Source organism: Bradysia coprophila, unplaced genomic scaffold (assembly GCF_014529535.1).
Source record: "Bradysia coprophila strain Holo2 unplaced genomic scaffold, BU_Bcop_v1 contig_24, whole genome shotgun sequence".
Classification (NCBI taxonomy): Eukaryota; Metazoa; Arthropoda; class Insecta; order Diptera; family Sciaridae; genus Bradysia; species Bradysia coprophila.
The window spans coordinates 7,481,719-7,494,615 of NW_023503501.1; the positions used below are offsets into that span (position 1 = coordinate 7,481,719).

Sequence of the window (12,897 nt, forward strand, 5' to 3'; positions counted from 1 at the left end):
TACGTTAAACATTTTAATGACACCACCGAAAACAAGAGACAACTTTATAAAGCAATTTTATGTATTTTTTTTTTAATTATACGTGTGATTAAATGAGTCAGCTGTCCCTACATGAAACAAGTACATTACCTACTTAATATGGCTAATAAAAATGCATTGTAAAATAGCCTTAACAAAACTATCATTTTTTGTTCGTATATAAAAAAGCATAAATGTGCTGAACAACACTCTATACTCTCCATTACAACTGACTGAATTGATAAGTTATAAATGGATAAACCATATGGTACAAAGTGTATCTGTCGGAACTGAGGTGTAACGAGTTTTATACGTAGTATTCATACGACAACGTTTGAATTATATATATTTTGCATAAAATAATTAGTTTGTTTACTAGACAGGAGACAGAAAAATATGTCATCTTTAATTATATACTTTGGTATCTATACCTATCTGCATACGTACGTACGTACAGAGCTGATGGGAATGACTGAAGAATATAAATTAAATTTCAATGAAAATTTTCGTTATCCGACAAAATATTTAGCGACAGAATTTGTTTCGTTGTTGGTTTTTAGTTTGTGTGACTGGTATGGCTTATAAAAAATTGTTATACGTGCTACAGGCGTCGAAAACCGTACCTTTAATGTTTCAAGCACTACTTTCGACTCCCTCAGGATGTAATAGTATTTTACAGAAATCGTTTTCTTGTATTTATTGACCTCGGCTTCGCCTCGGACCAACAAAATTCACACTAAAACTCTACTTTTCATCTTTTTATCCCTAGTTATGTATTATCCCTAGTTATGTATTATCCCTAGTTATGTATTATCCCTAGTTATGTAATGGATTTTACATGCTAAGGGAGTCGAAAGAAGTGCTTTTAACATGAAAAGAACGGTTTTCGACGGATGTAGCATGTAAAATCCATTATATAACTCGAGATAAAAAGGTGAAAAGAATAGTTTTCGTGTGAATTTTGCTGATCCGAGGCGTAGCAGAGTCCTGTAAAATACTGAAGATTTTTTTAAAATTTGTTGTTGAATCTCTACAAGAGTCTGGTGCTTGGGAAATGAAAGGGTTCAGGAAACACTTGTTGAAATTATACAAAAAAAAATTATTTAAAAATTGGTAATAATCCATGAAAGTGGGTTGGAACTTGTGGATGTCTTCATTCGTCGTTTGGGGTGAGGATGAATCAGTTAAGGTGAGACACACTTGTTGAAATTAAAGGAAAAAAATAATATTTAAAAATCGAGGACACAGATCAAAGATATTTTGTAAAAATCAAAGAAAAAGGGGCGGAATTTATGGATGTTTTCATTCTTCATTTGAAGAAAGGAAAGGTGGTACACACTTGTTGAAATTATACGAAAAAAATATAAATAGAAAGCGTTAACACATGGCGCAGGTCGTAAATGTTGGGGAAATCAAAGAAAATGAGGCATTATTTATGGATGTTTTAATTTTTTAGCTGTTGGGTGAAGAGACAGCTAAGCTAAAATGGGGGACACTTGTTGAAATCAAAGGAAAATCATTTAAACAATTGTACACTCAGCTCCAAAATGTCTAGTAAAAATCAACGAGAAATGGGGCATGATTAACGGATGTGTAAGTTCCCACATTAACGATGAGAGTACTATTCAAAACTTCAGTTCTGAATAAAAGATCAAAGGAAATTTTATGTTGACTTAATACAAAGTCTGAAGTCACGCTCGCCGTGATTCACGTGCTTCATTAAGCACATAACTATCACTTATCTCATTTTACGACAGGCAATCCTTCATAGGGACGAAGAAATTGTAACGTCCTTCGCGTTCAACGAACGCGAATATATATAGTGTTTTCGTGACAAATTATTTCTTAAATCGAATGAAAACGCAACAAACGTTCGACGAATATAATTTTGGCTTTAAACCATAATATCATCATGTGTCGAAGCATTTATACCAAATCCGTTGTACGATATTCCAATTCGAAAATTGTACAGCGGAAAAAAAATCGTCGATAGACACGAAATCAACATGTGTTTTTTTCGTCTAATTCTTTTTGATTATACAAATCGTTGTCTTTTCTGTCATGTGAAACGCTTTCAGCGTAAGTGTTTATAAATACACAGAACAAAAAATTACACATTAAACGCAAAATAGCGTGCAACTGAACTTTTTCAGTTCACTGGGTCAGGTTCTGATGATTATACTACGCCTTTTTAGCTTGATGGTTCTTGACTGGTAGGATGAATGAAACAAACACACATTTCGCTATATAATAACACAATATATACTTATACATGGTTGCACATTATACACAACTATAAATAGGCTGGACATTCCTTCGTGATTCAATATATTAATTTACAATATGCCACAATATATATTTTTTCGTTTGATTTATGATTTTATGCGGTTTGATAGTGTGCTCATATCAAAATACATGTTATTAGGATGTAAGTGCATTTTTATCGGAATGGGTTTCGCTTTATAATGAATGGAAATTAATGTTTTCTGGTATCAATGTGTAATCTCAAACTATAAATTGGTGTTGTTTGTTTTTATCGGACCATTTTTCCATGTTTTTCCTTGTTCATGTACATTAAAAGACAATTTTCGATTGCAATTTTCCGATATTTAATAACATAATAAAAACGCACATGGATTCAAGCTTGTCACATACATTAATGCCCATTTGATTCGTATCTACTCGGACTCTAATGCATTTTTTGACTTGTATACTGCTCTGGATGGTCGATCAATCGGACGAAGCGAAATCATTATTGATGTGATTCGTTTCGCTCAAAAGATCTAGTTCTTATTAGATGAGGCTAGCCTAATGGATAGATAAGCTCACGCCATTTATCAACATCGTAATGGCTTGCAACAAAAAATTTTAAAGTAACAGAACAGAATTGTTAGCTGGAGAGGAGATTCTGCGACGGAATTCATACATTTTTTCATACAAATCAACTTTCGTGCTGAAACGTGTGAAAATACTTGTACCCAAGAATAAAAAGTTCTTGAAAATTCGTGATAATTCTGCACGAGAAGTTCGGGAAATGTCAACAATCTTCAAGAATTTTGCTTAGAATAGGCCCTGGTTGACAATAAAAAAAAAACATTTTTCATAACACTGACCTGAATGGAATGTATTCTTTGCGCACGCGTGATGTGTCACCGAACTCGCCTTCGGCTCGCATTGTTTGGTCAAATGTTTATCACTTTAAGAAGTCTTACCCCCAATATACGATTTCTTTACGTTTGTTTTAAGAAACCTAATTCGTTTGTTATACGAGGCTCGCACCGAAACAGATCTACAACGCACCAAATTCGGTGAAACAAAACCATTCGGAAACTTAAGTTTTCGTCTACAATTGTTGAATATGCTTCGAAGGAGTGCAGTCAAATCGCAAAAAAAACAACTCCGAAACGTTAAGAAATGCCAAGAAAAGTCGCCTAAGTGTGAAGAAACGCCAACATGAAAATTGTCTGGTCTTGGTCCGTTTTGGTGTTTATTCACACTTTGGCTTTTTCATTTCGTGTTTCCATATCAGACAATGTGTACATAAACGGCGTTCGGTCTCGCCTCAATTTACAAATTTCATGTGAGTCTAGGGAAACTTGTTGCCCTACCTACCTAATGCAATAATTTCGCGAAACTCTCAAAAATTTCAAAAAATTCTCCGAATTCTGGTTTCTGGAGGAAAGGAAGGGAAGGAAAGGAAGGGAAGGAAAGGAAATTTCGTTGACAAAGGATTTCTCTGATTTTCGAGGATTTCAAGGATTTTCTGATCGTTTTCCAAGGATTCTCAGAGGTTTTTTTATTGATTCTGGATGGAGTTTCAGGTGATTTTTTTTAAATTTTCAAGGTATTTCGTCTTTTTATTTGATTTGTTTACAATTTTTTAAGGATTTTGTGAATGTGACTTCATTTAATTCGTTAAAATTTCACAAAATTGTTGAAAAATTCCTTAATTTTTAACTTAAAGAATTTAAGAATTTTGTAGAGGATTTTCTGTTGGTTGACAAAGGATATTTTCTGAATATTTGCCCCTTGGGGGAGGACAAAAAGGGATAGAAAAATTAGTGAATTTAATTCACTTAAAAAAGGATCTGACTACAGTGTCTCATAAAGTCGCTCTAGCCTTTCATAAAATGGACACGGTCAATTGCATTAACTCGTTCGGCTCGGCTGTAGCAAAACACATGAAACACATTAATACGCTTATAGCACTGCAGTGTGCATCAATTTCGTTAAAAGGGGAATCTTTTAAAAAGTGATAAATTTAACGATAATGAAACATAAGAAAATATAAACAAATTCTTAATAATAATAATATCCAATTCATTTTATCCAAATAAACAATAACAAATCATAAAACTAACCATAAAACAAAACGAAAAAGGCGCACATCTTCATATTATTTTCAATTCGCGATGGTATTCCTCGATTATGGTGTGTATATTTATACACACTATATACACTACTAAAAGCCCATGATCTTTTGTGCTTAATCCACCTCGTACCATTCAAAGTTAAATTAATTTCCAATTTCCCATGTTCGAAATTGTATACATACCTCCTTTCTGTTGCAAAATTTATACATTACACAATCTCGATTATGAATCGCTTTTAATAAAATTGTACTTTTGAAATTGTTTAATCATGCCGGATAAGGTGCCACAACAAGAGAAGTGGATATAATACATATATAAAAATATGAGAGGTGCTCAGTGTAATCGCCTATAAAACAAGCAAACACGATAAGAGAGTGAGTCTTTACTTTTATTAGCAATTGGGATTTTTTTCCCTTCGTTTTTATTAAAATATTATGAAATAAATTTCGTTACAAGGAAGAGCCCAGCTATACGGAATAACTTTTAATATTTTTTTTTTCTTCTTTTCTTTACGTTTTCTTGTATTGTAATTTCTGCGCCACGTTCGGTTCATGCTTAATCTGGGGTATCTTTCAGATATATTTATTTACGACTTATGATTTATGGTGTATTGTTTTATAAAGACTTAAAGGAATGAGAAGTTATATTTGAAACACTTTGTTTTGCTAACTAATTTGTATTTTATTCGGACCTTTAAGAATTCATATTTTATATTGAATTTTATTGTAGAAATTGTTTGATGTGCCGTTATGATTAACGTTTTGCCGTTTTGTGAAAACAGTGTGGATTTTTACAGCATAGATTCCGCCGAGGATTCCGATCATTTACGGTTACCAATTTTTCTTACTGAGGTGGAAAATTAAATGAACGATGTCACTGCCATTCTCGCGGAAGAAGGACATCTTTTCTGATATTGGGGTAGTTGTGGCCTGTAATTACTTCCAAAGAAATTTCCTTCAACAAATGCAAATCTAGATTTTAATTTTCTGCACTTTTGGATACACAAGCACGCTACTTGCAATGACACGTTAAAATGCAGAGTCTACATTTTCATTTGTTGTGCGAAAGGTAAAAAGAATCTCAAACTACAACAACTCTCTAAATAGGTAAAGATTTAACATTTCACTTTATGATCGTTGCACATCTTTACTACCTTGTTTGTATGCTTTGGAGAGCTTTCGAAAGCTTTGGGCTTCTTTTGGATTCCTTTGAAAAAGGTAAATATTTCGGTGGAATACAAAAGAAGCTTCAAGCTCACGAAAGCTCCCTAATAGTCAATACACAAATACGATACGGTGTTTTGGCTTAGCAACCACGGAAAAAGTCAAGTGATGACCCGATAACCTCTGAAGAGTGATTTTAGACAATTTTGTTGGTTAAAGTGCCTAAACTAAACTGTCCCAAAACAGATACATGTAAAGGAAATCACGAGTAAAAATAGAAAAATTCGCTCACTTCCCCCATGAAGCATGTAACTGAAGTAAGAGATTTTACTGAAAAGTAGCGGAAGCCTTGAAATAAGTTTACACCGTGTGTAGACATACGACAAGCATAATCAGCAGTTTTACTGTTCAGTAGAAACGTTCAAAGAAATGAAGTAAGCGATTTGAAATCGATAGAAAACGTAAACAGTATAGGAATCCTGATAGGAATGAAATTATATCTGAGAAGAAAAAGTTGGTGCATGGATGGACTTTGAGCATCAGCCCGGCAAGTTGAAGGTTGTGGGTTCGCGTCCCAACCGTGCACCAATTTTTTCTTCTCAGATTTAATTTCATTCCTATCAGGATTCCTATACGGTTTACGTTTTCTATCGATTTCAAATCGCTTACTTCATTTCTTTGAACATTGTTTTTAACTATAAGACTGCATTGGTTAGAGCTTGTTGTTTATTTTTAAAGCCGTTATCGATAACAGATGATACGCAGTTGTAACGGTGATCTTCAAATGATCGGATGGCCGTAACAGGTCAAGTGTTGAAAAATGTCGTAACCATTTTCTTATTATGTAGAACAGGAGTTGAGAAGTAGCCAAAGAAATAATTTTTTGACACACATTAATCAGAGCACTGTTCGCTCCTGTCTGATGAAAAGCTGGCTCATCTCTCAGAGTAGTGTTCTATGATATCTGATTGTTTATGCTTCAATGAAAGCCAGTTGTCATCCATACAATGATAAATTTTATATTTCTGTACTGTAGGCTATGAAAAAGGATTGCCATTGTGAGCCGATTCTTTGTACGTCTATTAACATGTTATCCATGTTATAAGACCAAACTGTTGACTTGTTAAGGCATTTGTCGTGTGTGTTAATTTAGTTTGTAATATATCTTTTGATTAGATCCCTAAGTTGATCTCGTCAGTACAACGTTTTTAGACCCGTACGAAGTACTGAGGTCTTATAGGTTTACGCATACGTTTGTTACACGTCGAATTGGACTCCCTGAGTAAGGGGAAACCTATTGTGGTTGTCTAGAGATGCCAAATCCGCGAAAAAAAAATGTCCGTCTGTCCGTCTGTCTGTCTGCACGATAACTTGAGTAAAACGCATCCGATTTTGAAAATTCTTTTTTTTCCCGTTTGGTAATGTCAAAAGACAGGCTGAGTGATTTTGGATCGACCCCTCCCGAGCTGTGGCCCAATAAGTGCTTTACGGTTTTTCGAAGATATCTCCGGACATTTAAACGTTAAACTTGTAAGTGATACGTCAAATAAAAGGTATTTACAATACCGATCGACAAAAAAAAAGTTTATGGAAATCGGATGACCGACTCGTGAGTTAGGCCCCTTGGTGTGGTACAGGCACAGGGCGGCAAGCAGTTTTTGCTTGTAGGTCGGCCAAATTTGAACATATTTCGTTCGTTTTAGCTTTATTAGATATATAGGTATTGACCGTACCAATCAGGGAAAAAAAAGTTTTTGAAATTATGTTCACCGGAGCGTGAGCTAGGTCTCTTGGAGTGAGCTCTTATCTGGCTACTCGGCCGTACAGTGAACGTGGAGTATTTTGTCAATATCTCGAGTAAATTTTGACCGAATTTCATGATTTTTTTTTGTTTGAAAGGTATTAACGAATGTAAAGCGTCGGTACTATTTTCGGTTTCCTAACAAAATGGCTGCCGGCGGCCATATTGGATTTTATTAAAAGTGATATAAAGTGGGAAAAATGATGCTTAGAGAGTTTCTGTTAACATGGAAATAATGTGTTAAGTGTGAGGGGTTTCAGGGATTCCATATATGGACATCTATATATACCTATATACAGCTATATTGAGCTATATACAGGCATATAGAGCTATATAATAGTATATTCCTCTGTGAAATGTTTATTTACAGTGAAATATAGGTAAATGTAGCGGTATATAGCTGTTTAAATAGGAATTTATGAAATTTGACTTCGTACGGGGCTGTCTATATTGCCTCCGGCAATTTAATTGTATATGATAACAAGGCAAAGAGTGGATAATGTAAGTGATTTAAAAGGAAGAATAGTTTTTCAGCAGAGAAGAAAATGAAGTAAGAGAAATGAAGAGTTTCACATTAAAGGCTTTTGATACGAATAGGTGTTTCGTACGGGTCAGCGTTAGCTATGTTTATAATTAATTTTTGTGCAAACATGAGTCTAGTCATCTTAAACCGCATTTTGCTGTCGCATTGATTGGGTTTTCTAATTTAGCCGGTTCTCTTTGCCATGCTTATCATGTATTGTAATTCTGCTATCAAAAATTGCAATTCAATTCCGTTGTTTACACGAAATTCGTTCCAGCCCATTGTAACATTCAATTATTTAAGAAAGTCATTAATGGTTTTGTCAATGAAAATTGAATATCACGTCATAGAATGTGAGTATATATATACATCGTATCCAATAGTATATTATAGTACACATACGTACAATATCTATATGTATCAGCGTGTACCGCCGGTAAATATGTTAATACACAAGTTGTTGGCGTGAACAAAATTTTATATTCATTTAACATCCAGTATTGCGTTTGAAACGAAACCCATATCGAAAACCTTTTGTTTTCATTCAATAAAATAATATCCATTTAGTGACGTCACAAAAATACAGGCAAAACACAATATCATAATTGCGTGTTACATAGCGATTTATTTGTATACGTCATTAATGATTATTTTGTCCGTCAGGTTCACTATTTCCAGACCAAATCCGTGCTATAACTTGTATATGTGTACATGTGTAAAGTGAGTGAACCAACAAAAAAAAACCCAACAAAGAATTGTGTCCATGTGTTACTAGAACATGCAAAAAATTATGCACTCGAACTCGACATTGCATTCCAAAAGGCTATTATACATTTGTATGTTGTAACGCTTTATGTATTCAAAGTTGATATGCAATCCTGCAATTTGCATCGTCGTGTCAGAATGACAGAAACATAATCGCTGTTTTCAGTTGCTGTTTCCGAACAGACATGGTAAACAAAAAAATAACATCGTCCCTTTAATTCGCATGCAGAATTTATATTCAAATAAAATTCAACAAAAGTCATATGTACACATTTGACCATCTGACTCTCTTTTGTATAAAATGTATTTCAAGAATTTGCTACTCACTGTATTGCAAGGGCATACAACTTATTAACTTTAATTTTAACTTCCGAAGTCTTTTTTTATTGCATAATTACGGCGAGTATAATGGAGGTATTATATATGAAACGTATATGCGGTGTATGTAATTTTCCTTTTGAAAATTTTGTCATAAAATAATAGAGAGATTGCACAAAGAAATTAAAGTATGAGACAAAAAACGTGAACAACGCCAGACAGTATTATGTTTACATTCATTTTGAACAGAAGTACGACTTTAATATACTCTTGTCATAGCCATTTAATCCAAATCTAGAATCTGTTCAATGCACTTCAAGCATGAGTTTGTATCCAGTTTCAGTACTCTATTTAGAGTACCACTCATGCTTGAAGTGCGTTGATCTGGTACTTCTTTTATTCAAGTATCGCCTAAGTGTTTGACACAAAATCTATTACTTCATACATTTTAACATATTTTTCACTATAAACATCACATTAACTGAAGACCACTGTTTATTTGTCTTGTTGCAGTCGATAGCAGATGATTTTGGAGAAAACATAAATAATAATCTGAAGAGCACCTTAGTCCATACAAACTTTTTTTTTTGGAATATTTGGCAGGCATGATTTACAGGCGGAAATTTTCAAAGAAAATAATCTTACTAAACAGACTTTAGTTTTCTTTGCTTTGTGCCTTTATATCTTAATATTTATAAAGAAATATTTCCGAAAAATTGTTCTAATTCCGATATAAGGAAAGGAGTTAGGGAAAGTGAACACTGAAACAAGCATCTGGGCAACCTTCAGCTGGTGAAATTTAGAGAAATTTAGTAAAATTAGTGAAATTTGTTAAATTAAGGGTTTAATACAATTTAGCGAAATTTAGGGAAATTTAGCCGAGAGTTTAGCGAAATTTGGTTAAATTAGCAAAATTTTGTGAAATTAGCGAAATCTAGGGAAATTTAGTGCAGTTAGAAAATTTAATGAAATTTTGGTGAAATTAGCGAAATTTTGTAAAATTAGCGAAATTTTGTAAAATTAGCGAAATTTTGTAAAATTAGCGAAATTTTGTAAAATTAGCGAAATTTTGTAAAATTAGCGAAATTTTGTAAAATTAGCGAAATTTTCTGAAATTTAGTGAAATTAGCGACGTTTAGTGAAATTAGTGACGTTTAGTGAAATTAGCCAAGTGAAGTTTACTGATATTTGTAAAACTTATATCATAAAACTCACTAAAAACTAAAACTTAGGCGAGGTCCTGTTTACTGTCTGATACATTGATAACTCATGCACTCTCCGATTTCATTCTCTTCATTCACAACAGCAATGCGTTGTTCGTCGTAATTGAAAGTCACTCAACAAAACCTGTTGAACAATTTAATTGATCCAATTTTATTCAATAAAATTCAATGGGAGCCTGAAAAAAACTTTCTGTAGTCCTGCTACCTATACCTAAGTCGAAGTCTCTGGTTACATTGTTCTCATTGTTACATTGTTACAGAAAGTTTAAGCAGCCGAAATTTAAGCAGTTGTTGAAATTTGTTTGCTTAATTTTAAGCTAACAATAAATAGATATCAATAAAAAATGCCCTGGCTCGCCTAAACACATTTCCAATCTTAATTAATAAAATACAAAATACTAAATCTTATCTTAAATTCCTAATCGGTGTACCCTCTTCAATGAACTTTGTTTACTTCGTTCTTTTTGTATTTTATATAAAATATATAAAAAACACATTTTTCTTATTAATCCTCTTTATCAGTTGCATTCCAACACCAAATCACACATTAAAAACCAATACATTTTGTCCTCTTCGCATCTTGAATCAACTTCTGCACTTGAATACTGCATTATTTCCACTTAAAATCTTCTTTTTTTTCTCCTTATGCTTTTTACGTTTTTCATTTTGCTCTTATTTTACATTAAGACCGCGTCCATACGTCGAGTGTAGGTAAACGATAAATGTTTTTGTTAAAACCTCATCCATTCGTTTAAGACAATTTATCAGTTTTTGTGATTGTGAATCAAACGGTAGCAATTAACATTAAGGTGAGAAAACGACACGGGTTTTTTTTTCTTGACTCTGTATAGTGTGTGTTTGGAGACCAATTGAGTAAAATAATCAATGGGTAAGAACAACGTGCAAAAATACATACGAGAATAAAGTTTTTATTTAAAAAAAATAAATAATTGTGAAACAAGAAATGGTTAAGGAAAGATATATATTTTTGTATTTTGCAAGAAAATAACATTGGAACTGGAATGGATTGTCATTTATTCAAAAAAGGTGGATGAAGTTTCGGATAGAGGAAGAATTGGTTTCTTTTTGTTCATGCTGTTTGTCTCCCTCTTTTTTATTCTTTCAATGGAATTTATCTGATTGAAATGTGTTGTGCGGGCGAGGAATGTTAATTCTTTCTTTAGGGCATTATTTACTGTATAGCGATTTACTCGTTGCTTGAATAAATTAAAAATTAATTACAGGTCACAGCAGTCAATTAAATATGTTGAATTAATTGACACAAAGCAGAAATATTTCAAAGGTTTTCGGGTTTAGCAGACAATTTAGAATATCCATGGTCCTCGCGATATCTAATTTTGTATTTATGTTACAAACCAAAATCAATCGAGTTTATTGACTTATAAAATGTAATCAGATTAACGTTGGAATTTACAAATATCTAAACACATCGATAAAATACTTTAGGATAATGTACAGCCATTCAAAATATGCCTTTATTGGAATTGGAAATTCAATACTCAATTTAGTATAGCACTGTGCACGGAAAATCTTCCATATACCTATACATCGTCTCCCATTTGAACAAAATAAAGGGTTCAAAATTACACGCTTAAAGGTTTGTGTAAGCAAAGCCTTGGTTTTGTTGAACATAATGGGATTACATATATAGTAAAGCTTTGACGAAATTATATACTGAATTAAGGATTATGTTCACTAAAGAAATTGACATTAAGCAATTACATTAATGGTATCTGGGTATGTGTACCTATGTAAATAAAACAAAAATGTAATTGAAGAAATCAACTGATTTTTTATTTAAACTTTTTTCTTTCCCTTATTACAAGGGAGTGCGCCACTTAAATTGCATGAGAGCCATTTTTTGTATAAATTTTGTATTCGATTGTACAGGTAAAATTACCAGGCGAGGTCTATGTAGGCCACAGGCCCGTACCTAGAATCACTTGACCGTTGATGCGTTAACTCGCAAACTTTTACTAAAATAGCTTACAAAATGTTTCCACTTGATCATACAAATTTCACCTACAATGTCAGCAAAGACATATCGCCTCTAATAGCTTACGACGCATTGATGGATTTTTTCCACATATTTTTAGCGTTAATTTCCTCTGGGGACTAGCGAAATAAGCTTTAATCGACTCCAGATACACGTAACTAATGTAAGAATTGCTTCAAATAACTTAAACCACTTATTTTTGAAGAATAGATAACAATTCCACTCATTCTAAGGGAACGGGCACTTGAAGATAGATAGTAAATTGAAAATTTCGTCGTAGAGTGACCTTGCTGCAAACAAAATGTTGTAACAGATACTTTTTGTGAGGCTGGTATGGCAAGTGTGGTATCGTTGTAAAGCTTAGACTGCATGCTGATCAGGCATTGTTGTTTTGTTGCAGACAGGGTCAACCTGTGTATTACAGATGAGTCCAAGTTTTGCCGAGGACGATGAAATTTTTTTTTTCAAATATTGTACAATTCAGACAAATTTCAAAAAATCCATTCTTGTCGTTTAATAGAGCATAGAATCCTCTACCAATATCGCCATTCAAAGAGTTTCAAACTTTCTTCGTCTTGGACATATCACCATTCAAAGATGTCGAATTTTCGACTTTAGCTGGCTGTAGCTACGTAATCAAGTTGTCGAGGGAAGCCATTTCAACACGAATTAGCTTAGAATTAGTCCCTCTATCCG

General features: G+C 33.3%; 1 protein-coding gene across 6 annotated transcripts in view; it reads left to right on the forward strand.

The window, feature by feature from the left end:
• The window catches only part of LOC119077662 (aryl hydrocarbon receptor), a 68,846-nt gene that overhangs the window by 26,124 nt on the left and 29,825 nt on the right, over positions 1 to 12,897 (forward strand). The gene's annotated exons all lie outside the window — the stretch shown is intronic.